Source organism: Tachyglossus aculeatus, chromosome 21 (assembly GCF_015852505.1).
Source record: "Tachyglossus aculeatus isolate mTacAcu1 chromosome 21, mTacAcu1.pri, whole genome shotgun sequence".
Lineage (NCBI taxonomy): Eukaryota > Metazoa > Chordata > Mammalia > Monotremata > Tachyglossidae > Tachyglossus > Tachyglossus aculeatus.
The window spans coordinates 47761078-47776818 of record NC_052086.1 but is presented as its reverse complement, the minus strand read 5'-3'; the positions used below and the strand labels follow the sequence as shown (position 1 = coordinate 47776818).

The 15741-nt window shown below is 44.9% G+C and overlaps 1 long non-coding RNA gene across 1 annotated transcript in view; it reads right to left on the bottom strand.

Annotated features, from left to right (window-relative positions):
- Nucleotides 1–1710: 1710 nt before the first annotated feature.
- Nucleotides 1711–15741, bottom strand: part of LOC119941789 — a 75069-nt gene continuing 61038 nt past the window's right edge. Inside the window, exon 3 of the long non-coding RNA XR_005455322.1 lies at nt 1711–1755. This is a non-coding gene — a long non-coding RNA (uncharacterized LOC119941789). The remainder of the gene's footprint in view (nt 1756–15741) is intronic.

Genomic DNA, 15741 nt, shown 5'->3' with positions numbered 1-15741 from the left:
GATTGAAAATACAATGGGGTTGGTGGACACGTTCCCTGCCCACAAGAAGCATATTATGAAAAGCATCTTCTTTCCCCCTCCCCTTTCCTATCCCTGCTGTAAAATCTGGGGTCTCAACTGAGCTAAGACGGTGAAGGGTGGGAAGGAGAGTTTACTCTTTCATCTCTGACATGCAGAATTTTTTTTTGCCTTCACACAACTCAAAGATGACTATTGAGCAATAGAGTTAATTGTGTTTGTACAGCTAAATGTGGTGAACAGATGCCTTTTGGTCCAAAGATGAAGCCACGGATGATGAGATTGTATATGTGGGTTTGAGTATCAAACTGAGAATTTCTTGCATAACTGTTTTCCCTAAACTGTCCACCTTTTCTGGTACCTCCATGCCATTTGGTACTTCTATTTGGTACCTCTGTAGAGATTCTGGTACCTCTCCTCCTCCCCATCCCCCTGGCCCTACCTCCTTTCCCTCCCCACAGCACCTGCATATATGTTCGTACAGATTCATTACTCTATTTATTTTACTTGTACATATTTACTATTCTATTCATTTTGTTAATGATGTGCATTTAGCTTTAATTCTATTTGTTCTGACGACTTGACACCTGTCCACATGTTTTGTTTTGTTGTCTGTCTCCCCCTTCTAGACTGTGAGCCCGTTGTTGGGTAGGGATTGTCTCTGTTGCCGAATTGTACTTTCCAAGAGCTTAGTACAGTGCTCTGCACAGAGTAAGTGCTCAATAAATATGATTAAATGAATAAATGAATCTTGGGTAAGTCATTTAACCTCTCGGTGCCTCAGTTTCTCCATCTGTCAAAGCAGGACAATAATATCAAAGGAGATAAATAATGGTGAAAGTATTCTGGAAGAATTTTGGAAAAGCACAACACAAATTCAAGATATTACACGTGCTGTAAAGGGCAGTCTTTGTCAATTCGGTTATTTCCTGCCTTTTTTTGTGGTATTTGTTAGGCACTTACTCTGTGCTAGGCACTGTTCTAAGCACTGGGGTAGATATAAGGTGATCAGGTTGAACACAGTCCATGTCCCACATGGGGCTCAGAGTCTTAATCCCCATTCTACAGTTGAGGTAACTGAGGCACAGAGAAGTGAAGTGACTTGCCTAAGGTCACACAGCAGACAATTCACAGCAGCTTTAATTCTATTTGTTCTGACGACTTGACACCTGTCCACATGCTTTGTTTTGTTGTCTGTCTCCCCCTTCTAGACTGTGAGCTCATTGTTGGGTAGGGACCGTCTCCATATATTGCTGACCTGTACTTCCCAAGTGCTTAGTACAGTGCTCTGCACACAGTAAGTGCTCAATAAATATGATTGAATGAATGAATGAATGACAAGTGGTGGAGCCGGGATTAGAACCCATTCTCCCTACCATGCTGCACATCCAGTAGTGTAGGTTTTGCATCAGGTTGTCGCAGAGCATCAGAGGGAAGTGGCCCAAGCCATAAGATGGAAGCCAGCTAAATGTGAGTAGGATGACTGTAAGCCCAAAGCAATCATCATCTCCAACCATTTTCCAGCACAAGGGGGAATGGCAGCCCCACTTATCGACTTGAATCACGAAACGCTCATAAAGATGGGGAGCCACACACAGGAGTCATTCACCTAGGAAAATAATTAGAAAATGAGTTCGGACAGCTAATCATTCTTAGAATATGTTTCCGATCGAGATAGCACTCACTGACCTGTTCCCTTGCTTTGTTAAATCAACGTAGACAGCTTCTCGGTCTGGCCTGACAAGAAAGCAGGGAGTAACGCTGAGATGCTTAGGAAAACAGTAAGATTGTGGAGGAGAATTTTGGGCTCAGATACTGGGGGTCCGAAGATGGACGGTGGGTGGCCCAGGGGAATGGGAAGAAAACAGGGAAAGGAGGGGCTGCAGGTCCTGGAAATTAAGCCCCTCTGGACTGGTAATAAAGAGCCGTCAGCCTGGGCTCACGCGGAAAGGATTCCAGGCTACTTCGGGTCTCCTTGGGCCAAATTGGTATTAATTGTTGACAAGGAGAGGGAGAGAGGGAGGGAGGAAAGGAGAGGCTCTTCCCAGGGAGAGGGGAGGGTTCCATTTACTCAGACATCTCTCTGTCATCCATCAGACCCCCTGCTCAGGGCAGACAGCGTGGTTTAGTGGTCAGAGGACGTGATTGGCATTCGGGTCTCGGTTCTGGCACTGGCCTGCCGGGCGGTAGAAGGAGAGACAAGAATATATAGCAGGAGCTGGAACTGATATATCAGGGCGAAATAGATGAATAAATCATCGAATGCACAACTCTTCATGCTGCAGGAGGCAGGGTGGCCTAGTGGAGAGAGCACAGATAGGAAGTTGGGAGATTCAGGTTCCAGTTCTGTCTCCACCACTGGCTTGCTGCAAGTCACTTACCTTCTCTGGGACTCAGTTGCCTTATCTTTAAAATGGAAATGAAATACCTGTTCTCCTTCCCTTTTAGATTGTGAGCCCCATGGGGGACGGGGACTGTACCCAATCATATTAACTTGTATCCCACACCAGTGCTAGGCACTTAGCATGTGCTTAATGAGAAACATCACGGCCTAATGGAAAAAGCATGGGGTTGAGAGTCAGTGGTACAAGATTCCGATCCTAGGTCTGCCACTTACTGCTGCGTGACCTTGGGCAAGTCACTTCATTTCTCTGTGCCTCAGTTTCCTCAACTTTAAAATGGGGATTCAATACCTGTTCTCCCTCAGACTATGAGCCCCATGTGGGACCCGGCTTGGCACATAGTAAGCGCTTATCCAATACCCCAATTAATACCATTATTGTTATTATATAAATAGAAATACTTAGATTCATAAGTGCTGACAAAAGAAATAAAATACACAAATGGTAAGGATAGGTGTTAGGTTGACACAACTGGGGTGTTGTGAATTAGCAGGAAATGGCTTCCTGGAGGAGGCAGGGTTGAGTTTGGTGAGAGAGAAGGGGAAGGTAGGTAAGTAAGGGGGTAGGGAGGAGAAAGTAGGGAACATGAGAGAAGTTGATGGCTAACTTTGTGCCTTTCTCACAGGTGACGAATTTTGCCCTTGAAATAAATCTGGAAGTCCCCATGTCAGCAGAATGGACTGCCTTCCTGTTACAATGTAATCATTGAAATGGGATTTTTTATTTGACTTTGAGTTGGGAGAGATAGCGAGCAAAGGAGGATGGGAAAGCAAGTGGGAAGTGTCATATTTCTTCTGTAAATTCGCTACGAAGCGAGGACAGCGCTCTGCACACAGTAGATGCTCAATAAACACTTGCTCACAATGATGATGATGAGTCGGAGGGAGCCGAGCTAGTGAGAGCAAGGTCGGTTGGATGATCACTGAGGTGAACACCGGACCCTAACGCTTGCTATAAAATGTCAGTCACATTAGTCAAATGCAGGCGCATAAATAGTGTCCACTTGGAAGGATAAACCAACCCAGTCTGTGGGAAATTGTTGATGATGATGATGTATAGCAGAGGGCTTTAAAAAAATGCAGCTTTCATGGCAGAGGGGGTTGGTCGGCAGATTGAGGTTTCCCTCAGCCCATCACAGTATGTCTCTGGCCACGCTCCAGCCAAGGGAGACCCTGGGGCTGAATTCTAACCTAACTCACCCAGATCTAGCCCATTAATAATAATAATGATGGCATTTATTAAGTGCTTATTATGTGCAAAGCACTGTTCTAAGCACTGGGGAGGTTACAAGGTGATCAGGTTGTCCCACGGGGGGCTCACAGTCTTAATCCCCGTTTTACAGATGAGGTACCTGAGGCCCAGAGAAGTCAAGTGACTTGCTCAAAGTCACACAGCTGACAATTGGCAGAGTCAGGTTTTGAACCCATGACCTCTGACTCCAAAGCCCGGGCTATTTCCACTGAGCCACTCTGCTTCTCTATCCCAAAGGTAGATGTGCCCATTTTAGCTCCAGAAAGCTCAGACTGTGGATGGGGGTGGAAATCATAAAATAATAACAGTAATTGAGGTAATTGTTAAGCACTTACTACGTGCCAGGAACTGTTTTGAGCACTTGGGTGAATACGAGCAAATCAGGTTGGACACAGTCCCTGTCCCATACGGGGCTGTCTTAATGCCCATTTTACAGATGAGGTAACTGAGGCCCAGAGAAGTGAACTGACTTGGCCAAGGTCACACAGCAGACAAGTGGCAAAGAGAGGATTAGAACCCAGGTCCTTCTGATGCCCAGGCCCAGTATCCATGAGGGCAGGGGCACGGGCCTAGCCCCTGAGCGAACTCCGAGTTTGCTCCCCTCACCTTCCTCTGCCAAATGCACTGTCATTTGGCTCCCCATTAGATCCTGGGTATAGATACTGAGTTATTCACTGTCGATAACACTCTCAGTTATTCACTAAGAGCAAAAGAGCCAAGCGAATCCATCAGAAACCCTGCCACCTTTCCAACACCACATCCAGGGAACCCTAGCTTTCATCATGCTCTGTGCTTGCTTCTCGGCCTCTCTCTCCCCTGGATCATTGAGAGAAGTCGTGTGTATGCCGGGCCGCGGAGGAGTTAAGCAGGCCCGGTGGCAACCCCTGCAAACTTCTGAAGGTCCCTACAATTTCCTTTACCACCAGACTTCACAGACTTGAAGCTTTTATACTATCTTCTTCATTGTTTATTCTTCATTGTTCTGCATTTCTATTATTTCATCTTCCCCCCGTGTCTGAGCCAAATCCTGTCCGACTATGTTTGGATTGGGAACTCCTAGAGGACCAGGGCCCATCTATCAATCAGTCAATAGATCATGGCTAACCCAATTACTTCAACCTTTGCACATGGGGGTGCATGGACAGGTTATCAAGACAAAGAAGGAGTAGGAGTAATAGTATTTATTAGGTGCTTACTGTAGGCAGAGCACTGTACTAAGTGCTGAGAGATCACAATATAACAGAGTTCATAGACATGTTCCCTGCCTATAACAAGCTAGCAGTCTGTTACCTGCGGCATTATTTTCCCCAGAGCCTGGCACAGGGCTCTGCTCACAGTAAACTCTTAATAACTACTATTACTACTACTCTTACTCCTTTTTGTCTTGATCCTCTATCCATCCACCCCCATGAACAAAGGTTCAAGGAACTGGGTTAGCTAGTCTGAAAAGAAGGCTGATGGGAGGTTTGATTATATGAGGGGTTACTGTTCAGAGAAGGTTTGACCTACTGCTCTCTTCTGGAAGCAGAAGAGAGAGAAATAGACTGAAACTGCAGCCCAGGAATTTAGGATAGCTTCAAGGAATAATTTTTTGACAGTGATGGCTTCTGACAGAATGGATTTCCAGGGAAGGAAGTGGAATCCCCTTCCATGGGAATCTTCAAACACGAGGGGCTTTCTCACATCTGTCTAAGAGTTGAGGTGTGGCCCAGCCTGAGGCAGGGGCATGGACTGGTTGACCTCACCTTTGACTATTCCAACAGAACAGGCATGAGAAAAAAATAATATCTTTGAGTGGAGACCATTAGGCTGTGAAAATCTGCAGTTCGGGATCAGCCCTCTGCATGGGTTTACAACAGTGCCCAGTCCATTTGGCAGTAAATAAATATGAAATAATAATCATCCACTGATCCAGCCTCATCTCAGCTGCCTGCACAGTAAGCCCATCTAAGCAAAATTCCCTCCAACAGGAGTGGCAGGGACTGGAAAGGGCTAGAAAGGAATATCCTTTCTTAGTTACACTGCATTACTTTTCTTTTCCTGTCCAGTGGATTCGCTTCCCATGTGAAACAGGGGTCAGAATTATTGGCTGGATAAAAGCTGCCGGCTCCTGAATTATTAACTCGGTTGGAGGAGAATAAAGGTTGTTTACGAATGCTGTCGGTCCCAGTAAACCCCTCAGATTTCAGGCAAGCTGGGGGATGTGTGATGCAGAGACAGAGTTCACTGGGTGGGTAATTTATGACATGATCAGTATTTGGTCCACTCTTCACTGGGCCTTCCTGGACCCTTTTATCTCCCGGCAAGCCTGGATAGTGACAGACTTGGGCTCACTGGTCTGACTCTCGGCAAGCCCATCCAGCAAGCGGGGCTGGATCGGTCTCGGGGAGGGAAAGTGACTTGCCCAAGGTCACACAGCAGGCAACTGACAGGTCCGGGATTAGAACCCAGGTCCGGGGAAAGGCCAGGGATGACTGAGGAGAGACTTTGGAGGCAGTAGGCCTTAACCACAAGAGGAATCTTGATGTAGCACTGGGGTAGGCCAACCAAGAACTCAGAACCTTACTCTGTGTATAATTGCTAAGGTTTAGGTCTTCCCTCCACACCCAGAAAGAAAGTGACTTAACAGCCTCCACACCCACAAGTCACAAGACGGCTGCGGTGATTTTTTTCTTTCTTAATGGTGACAACAGAGGCTGGGCCTCAGCAAAGCCCAACCTTGTGAATTATTTATTAGGATATTTTCTTAAAGAGTCTTAGCCTTAATTTTCAGTTTCCTTAATGCAAACAGATTCTCTACTGGCACGTTCTCAATTATTAATACCCTGAAAATGGTATTATTCGCTGTCCCCTGCGTCCCTCCTGGGCAGCGCCCTTCTATCCGGTTTCTCTTGCCTGAAACTTTAACGAATGGGACACTGGTTTCTTCTTCAGACAAGGCCCCTGAAAAAATTGGCGGGAAGTAGAAACAGCATGGCTTAGTACATACAGCACAGGCTTGGGAGTCAGAAGGACCCGGGTTCTAATCTCAGATCTGCCACGTGTCTGTTGTGTGATCTTGGGCAACTCACTTCTCTTCTCTGGGCCTGAGTTACTTCATTTAATAATAATAATAATGGCATTTATTAAGCACTTGCTATATGCAAAAAACTGTTCTAAGTGCTGGGGAGGTTACAAGGTGATCAGATTGTCCCACGTGGGGCTCACAGTCTTAATCCCCATTTTACAGATGAGGTCACTTAGGCACAGAGAAGTTAAGTGACTTGCCCAGAGTCACACAGCTGACAATTGGCAGAGCCGGGATTTGAACCCATGACCTCTGACTCCAAAGCCCGGGCTCCTTCCACTGAGCCACGCTGCTTCTCAATAGTAGTGGGGGGTTTTAAGTGCTTACTATGTGCAAAGCACTGTTCTAAGCGCTCGAGGGGATACAAGGTTATCAGGTTGTCCCACGTGGGACTCACACTCTTAATCCCCATTTTATAGATGAGGTAACTGAGGCTCAGAGAAGTTAAATGACTTGCCCAAGGTCACACAGCTGACAAGTGGAAGAGCTGGGATTCGAACTCATGACCTCTGACTCCCAAGCCTGTGCACTTTCCACTGAGCCATGCTGAAAATGAGGATTAAGCTTTCAAGTCCCATGTGGGATAGGAACTGTGTCCAACCTGATTTGCTTCTGTCCACTCCTGCGCTTAGAACAGTGCCTGGCACATAATAAGCACTTAACAAATACCACAATTAATATTATTGTTGTTATCCTTATTATTGTCATTATTATTTTTGCTTGCGCTTGCTCTTGCTCTCTCTCTCTCGAGTGTCTCACTCTATCTCTATTTCTCTCAATCACTCCTAAACAAATGGAGTAAAAGAGTCACATTAAGGAAACTGGCTACAGGAATCTTTAGTAGATTCTGTATATATGCAGCTATACATATAATAATAATGGCATTTATTAAGCGCTTACTATGTGCAAAGCACTGTTCTAAGCGCTGAGGGGGATACAAGGTGATCAGGTTGTCCCACGTGGGGCTCACAGTCTTCATCCCCATTTTACAGATGAGGGAACTGAGGCTCAGAGAAGTTAAGTGACTTGCCCAAGGTCACACAGCAGACATGTGGCGGAGCCGGGATTCGAACCCATGACCTCTGACTCCAAAGCCCGTGCTCTTTCCACTGAGCCACGCTGCTTCTCTGAATATATACCTGTATATATGTATATATGTTTGTACATATTTATTACTCTATTTATTTAACTTGTACATATCTATTCTATTTATTTAATTTTGTTAATATGTTTTGTTTTGTTCTCTGTCTCCCCCTTCTAGACTGTGAGCTCACTGTTGGGTAGGGACCGTCTCTATATGTTGCCAACTGGTACTTCCCAAGCGCTTAGTACAGTGCTCTGCACACAGTAAGTGCTCAATAAATACAATTGATTGATTGATTGATCTAAATACATGATGATGATGATGGCATTTATAAAGCACTTACTATGTGCAAAGCACTGTTCTGAGCGCTGAATAATGAGATAGTTGGGGCCAGTGAGTCAACCCACCACTCTGTCCAGAGGTTTACGATGGAGAAATCTAACCTGATCCCTGCCCTCAGAGAGCTTACAGTCTAGCGTGGAGATGAAAGGACACGGCTACATTGAAGAACTAAATGAGAGATGAATGAACCCATAAAAACCTTACAAATCCAAATACTAGATTCAGCTAAGCGCTGAATAATGAGATAGTTGGGGCCAGTGAGTCAACCCACTCAGTGCAGAGGTTTACGACAGAGAAATCAAACCTGATCCCTGCCCTCAGAGAGCTTACAGTCTAGTGGGGAGATGAAAGGACACGGCTACATTGAAGAACTAAATGAGAGATGAATGAACCCAAAAAAACCTTACAAATCCAAATACTAGATTCAGCTATCCCCCCTTCTTAATGAGAGCAAGGCTAGAGGGAATGAGTTTAAAATATAGTATGGACGGAAGGAGGAATTTCTCAGCCGCAAGAGTTCGGAAAGCACTCAGGTTGTTTAGGGATGAGCTCTAAGTGTGGTTTATGACTCCCTGCTTCAGCCAAGACAGTACGGGAGAGCCATCCATGCCAGCTGGAGGGTGGGATTCTAAATCTGGGATGAGGAACCCTAATGTACCTGAGGTGTCCAGGGCAGGTGTGAAGCAGCATGACCCGGTGGATAGAACACGGGCCTGAGACTCAAAAGGACCTGGGTTCTAATCCCTGCTCTGCCACTTGTCTGCTGCAGGAACTCAGGCAAGTCACTTCACTTCTCTGTGCCTCCGTTCCCTCATCTATAAAATGGGGGTTAAGTCCGTAAGCCCTTTGCAGGACAGGGACAGTGTCCAACCTTCATTCATTCAATTGTATTTATTGAGCGCTTACTGTGTGCAGAGCACTGTACTAAGCGCTTGGGAAGTACAAGCTGGCAACATATAGAGACAGTCCCTACCCAACAGTGGGCTCACAGTCTAGAAGGGGGAGAAAGAGAACAAAACAAAACGTATTAGCAAAATAAAATAATTAGAATAAATATGTACAAATAAAATAAATCAATAAATAGAGTAATAAATCCGTACAAACATATATACATATATACAGGTGCTGTGGGGAGGGGAAGGAGGTAAGATGGGGGGATGGGGAGGGGGAGGAGGGGAAGAGGAAGGAGGGGGCTCAGTCTGGGAAGGTCCAACCTGATTAGCTTGTATCTACCCCAGTAATTAGAACAGGGCTTGACACATAGTAAGTGACCTTCTAGATTGTGAGCCCGTTGTTGGATAGGGACCATCTCTATATGTTGCCAACTTGTACTTCCCTAGCGCTTAGTACAGTGCTGTGCACACAGTAAGTGCTCAATAAATACGATTGAATGAATGAATGTGCTTAACAAATATCATTATCATCATCACCACCATAGTCATTATAATATAATGGGGAAGTGGATACCCTTATCAGAACCAGCCTTACCTTCCCCAAGAGAAAGGGATTTGGTGTCACTTTCACGAAGCACATGAAAAACTACCTATGCTCTAGGGAGTAGGATCCTTCTAAGAGCTTTTGTCCTTGTCTTTGTCACACTGCAAGAGCATCAAAGACCCCCAGCTTCCATGACAGAAGCCACCCCACTGACCCAGGGCAAGCTGGGAGAATTCAATCGTATTTATTGAGCGCTTACTGTGTGCAGAGCACTGTACTAAGCACTTGGGAAGTACAAGTTGGCAACATATAGAGACGTTGCCTACCCAATAGCGGGAATTCTCACACATGCCCAGGTCAGAGCTGAGGAAAGTGGTCTGGATCAAGTGCTTTTTACCCCCCTGGAAAAACCATTTGTCTCATCTCTGGGTCCCAAGAGTTATTGGGCTCTCCGATCAACCCTAAGATAGTGACCAGAGAGGTCAGATGAAGTCTGGGTTGGTTTTTTTGTTTTCTTGTTTTTTGGGGTTTTTTACCCAGAAAGAGAACAGGTGGTGAGAACATGTTCCACTGAGCTCCCAGAATTCTGGGTCACCTCCACGTTTCATCTAGCAGCAGGCAGGCTCTCTGTTCTCTTGCACTCTAATCAGAGCTCCCTTCACTACCTCGGAAGAAAGGTCTGCCCTGTCTTCTCTCATCCCAGGACCAACAGGCAGTAGAAAAACGGAATTCACTCCGATCAACCCTCTGGTGGGAAGGAGATGGCTGACATTTGCTCAGCCCCCATCAGCAGTGCTGCTCTCCACTTCAAGCGAGCCGATCGTTCTGATCTATTTTTTATAAGAGCCAAGTTCCATTTGATGTTTCACATATGGAGCGATTATAACCATTTGCTATTGCGACTGATGATCTGTGGCTAATCTCCAAAGCTTTGATGCGTGCAGTAGTGATGATTATTAATACTGTACCAGGCTGAGGCAAACCAACGAAGGGAGGGTGGCGAGCTGGCTCCGGGAGGACTGGGAAATTTGCTTCCAGATTGGAACAGACTAAGGGAGAAGTGTACACAACCAGGGAGATTCAAATGCTTCTACTCTACAGTAAAAGTCCTGCTGGGTATTCATCTGACTTCCTCAGGAAGTCATCACCAGAGAGGAAATCCAAGTCAATCAATCAATCCAGCAATGAATCTCTCATAAAGTCATCACCATTCATTCAGTTCATTCGTTCATATTTATTGAGTGCTTATTGTGTGCAAAGTGAGGAACTCCAAGTCAATCAATCAAAAAATGGTATATGTTGAGCACTTACTGTGTTTAGAGCACTGTACTAAGCGCTTGGGAGAGGACAATTCTCAGAAGCCTTCAGGTTTCAGATCCCTCTGTTTGGTAAACTCCCCATCCATACTGTAAGCTCATTATGGAAGGGAATGTGTCTGCTAAATTGGTTGGATTGTACTCTTCCAAGCGCTTACTACAGTGCTCTGCACAAAGTAGCATTGCATTTTGTTCAGGAAAGGCCAAGAGAAGGCAAACCTTCCTTTTGGGGTATTATTACCCACAAGAAGAACTCCATCCAATTAGGAGAGGCAGATACACAAACCAACACGCATAGGCACTTTGCCGTTCTCTATCTCCCCCTTCTTTCTCTATCTCCCCCTTCTAGACTGTGAGCCCACTGTCGGGTAGGTACCGTCTCTATATGTTGCCAACTTGTACTTCCCAAGCGCTTAGTACAGTGCTCTGCACACAGTAAGCGCTCAATAAATACGATTGAATGAATGAATCCTCATCATTCCCAACTCAAAGCAGCTTTTCCTTGTGGAAAGAGAATGAGTCTGGGAGCCAGAGGACTTGGGTTCTAATCCCACTCAGGCAATTACCTGCTCTGTGGCCTTGGGCAAATCACTTAATTTACCTATGCCTCAGTTTCCTCATCTGTAACGGGGGGATTCAATACCTGACTTCTCTCCTACTTAGACTGTGAGCCCCATGGGGGACAGGGACTGTGTCCAATGTGATTACCTGTATCTACCCTAGGTCTTAGAACAGGGTTTGACACATAGTAAGCGCATACCATAAAAAAACTTTCAACACTTTAGTGATTTGAACTACATTCAGTCACCATAGGGAACTTCAGCCCCGCATATAGCTCTTACACTGAATAAGCACCCAGAAAAATAATTCAGTCATCCATTCCAACCCCAAGAGGTTTAAGCAGGAGAGTAGATTCCTACTTGTGTTCAGATAGCCATAACGTGGTTGAACAAAGCTTCTCAAGAGTTAAAGCAAAAAACACCCCTCCAAACTCCTGTCCCTGCAACTTGGACAGCTGAATGAAATGCTTTTAAAGAGAGAGACTCTCACACCTGGAAAATTCTGCAGCAGTTGTATCCTCCACCAACCCGCTCTTTGTATTAACGTCAGCACTAAGAAAAAGCACCAAAAATATTGGGTCATCAAAGATGCAACAGAAACCCCAAAAGAACCAGGCCGCACAAAACACTGGCTTGGGACTTATTCTCACCAGAACCCGTCAAACGGTTCACGGTAAAAACAAAGCCAGAAGAATAGGCCAAAAACTGCAGGGAAGTGGGAAAGGTTTTCACACACTTATGCAATGATAAATCCCTGCTATGTGAAACCTCAGTTGATCAATCAGTCAATCAGTGGTATTTACTAAGTGCTTACTGTATGCAGAGAACTGTACTAAGTGCTTGGAAGAGTACAAAACAACTGAGTTGATAAACACGTCCCCTAAAAGTATTTTCTTGTCTTGTCTTCAGGCATGTACAGTTCCACAGATCCTTCCTCTCTACCCTGAAGATGGTGGCAAAAAGGATGTCTGTATCATTAGATGCAGAAGAGAGGACACAGCTAACGGCCTTAGAGAACAATGCCGCTGAACTGAATTATCTAAATGAAATAATTTCCCATGTCTGTGAAAACTAGATAGATAAAGGAGCCATCACATTGCTAAATGTTTATAGAGAGCCCTCCCAAGTTCTTATTTTAAATGTTTCAGTTCATGCTACCCTCTCGGATGGATAAATGATCCTGCAACAGTGCAGCTCTGAATTGCCCCTAAAGAGAGCCAATCAGTCCGGTTAAGCTGCTTCAGCACTTGTTCATCCCTATATAAACAGCTCGGGAACAGATAGAGAGGTAGAAGGAAAAGTCCCAAGCAGAAACAATCAATCAATCAGCTGATTGATTGATCTCTTACTGTTTTAAGTGCTTGGGAAAGCACAACAGAGTTGGTAGATACATTCTCCGCCCATGGGGAGCGTAAAGTCCAGAGGAGAAAACAGAAATTAATATAAATAAATTATTTATAATATATAATTTACAGATCTACAGCGATAAGTGGAGTGGGGTTGAGCGTGGGGCAACTACTGAAAGCCCAAAGGTCATAGATCCAAGCGCGTAGATGACGTAGAAGGTGAGGGAGCTGGGGAGAAAAAGGACAAAATCAGGGAAGGCTTCTTGGAGGAGAGGTGATCTTAATAAGGCTTTGAAAAGAAAGAAACACTGAACGTTTCCATCACCACTGGGCCTAACTCATGCGTACGAGTTGGGCAAAAAGGGATTGAATGTGATTGGGATATCCAGCACAAAACAAAAACCAAGTCTTTATTTCCTCAACTCCTGGGAAATCGAGATCAAGTTGATGCTGCTATACACTGAGCAGAACAAAGGCTCAAAAGAGATTTCTTGAGGGTATTTTTCTTGGTTCATTTTTTTTTTTCCCAGGAAATATGCCTTTTTTTTTACTGGAAATTAAATGTGGCTAAAAATAACAAGCATAGTTTCAGCGCTCCACGCCGGAACGGTTGTTGCAACCCCAGGGGGATTTTGGATGGTGCTGAAGAAATCTTACGATAATAAGGGAACTTCTTCCCACTCCGCTCAAAGTGCCTTCCTGGCAAACTGTTAACAAAAACAGCTCCGTTGCAGGAAAGAAGAGTTTAATGAACTAAATATTGAATGTAGAAAATGATTATTGGGCTTAGGTCACATAGAGGCCACTATAACATTAGAGAACACTGCCAGGATTAGAGAGTTCAGTTGACTATTTTTTTTCATTATATTTGTTAAGTGCTTCCTATGTGCCAAGCATTGTACTAAGGGCTGGGGTAGATATAAGTGAATCACATTGGGCATAGTCCTTGTTCCATATGGGGTTCACAGTCTTAATCCCCATTTTACAGATGAGTTAACTGAGGCAAAGAGAAGTTAAGTGACTTGCCCAAGCTCACCCAGCAGAAGAGTAGGGACTGTCTCAATATGTTGCCAATTTGTACTTCCCAAGCGCTTAGTACAGTGCTCTGCACACAGTAAGCGCTCAATAAATACGATTGAATGAATGAATGAATGGGGGATGACTGTCATTCCCATCTATACTTGCAGTTGTGTTGTGTGACCTTGGGCAAGTCACTTCACTCACGTGGCTCAGTGCAAAGAGCACGGGCTTGGGAGTCAGAGGTCACGGGTTCAAATCCCGGCTCCGCCTCTTGTCAGCTGTGTGACTTTGGGCAAGTCACTTCACATCTCTGGGCCTCAGTGACCTCATCTGTAAAATGGGGATTAAGATTGTGAGTCCCACATGGGACAACCTGATCACCTTGTATCCTCCCCAGTGCTTAGAACAGTGCTTGGCACATTGTAAGCGCTTAAATACCAGAATTATTATTATTATTATTATTCACTCCTCCATGCCTCAGTTTCCTCAGCTGTAAAACAGGATGAAGACTGTGAGCCCCTCTTGGGACATGGACTGTGTCCAACCTGATTAGCTTGCATCTACCCCAGTGCTTCGTACAGTGCCTGGCACATAGTAAGTGCTTAACAAATACCACAAAAAAAGGGGCAGGAGTGAAGTTAACAAGATAAAGAATATTAACTTGAAGAAAGCTGAATTTCACAAGCTCAGGGGGCTATTAAGAAGCACCCAATGGAGAGATGGCCTAAAAAAAGCCCAAGAAAGTTGACCTTTCTTCAAATAGACTGTTTTGCAGACTCATCCTCACCAGCACAAGGGGGGAAGAAGAAGATGGTGTCAAAAGTCGACTAAATCCAGAATTTACAGAGACTGGAATGAAAAAACTGCATAAAGTAAAAATTAGGCCAGATCACCCAAGAAGAATATGAAGAAACAGCACAGCTGAATACTAGAACAACTGCAGCTGGAGGAAGATATGTCTGACTGGAAACATAAAAGGAAACAAAGAAACATTCTTCAATTATATTAGGCAAAAGAAAATTACTGGGGAAAATGCTGCTTCCCGAGGAGATAAAAATATATATTGAGAACATAAGACTAAGAAATGTGGAGGCTTTTCTTTTTTTCCCCCCCCATTTCTATCTTTATGAGAAAGATCATATGAACAGCTACCAGAGCAATTCCCATTTGCAATAGAAGATTGGCAAGTCAAACAAAAATAAGGTTAGAAACAGCTAAAGGATGTTTTTTCTACCCGGGATGAATTTACTGTTATACTGCAGAAATTCACTGGCTATTTTTCCTCAGAACCCCTGAGGGACAGAAGTAATGCTCTAGGACTGGAAAAGGGCAGCCATTGTTCCCATCTCCTAAAGGGGGAATAATACTAATAATAATGACATTTGCTAAGCACTGTACTAAGGGCTAGGAGAGATACAAAATAATCAGGTCTCACATGGGGCTCCCAGTCTAAGAAGGAAGAACAGGTACTGACTCCCCATTTTGCAGATGAGGGAACTGAGGCACAGAGAAGTGAAGCGACTTGCCCGAGGTCACACAGCAGACAAGTGAGGCAGAGCAGGGATTAGAATCCGGGTCCTCTGACTCCCAGCCCCGTGCTCTATTCACTAACCCACACTGCTTCCCTCGCTGTTACATCTCTGTCAGTGTAACAGCCAAATCGGGGAGGATACTAGCACGTACATCAAGCGAGCGGTTTGCCAACACCCAGGAAGAAATAAAACTCGAGGAAGAGCTTGGCGTGGCAAAGAGTAAATGGTGCCAGAGAGATTTAATCTCTCCAGCAGAATTTCGCACCCTGAGAATAGTCTTCGATGGGCCCGGATCAGGGACAAAGAGGGGCCCATTCACCAACCTTATTGACAACCGGCATGAAGGAACTGATGACATGCACACCA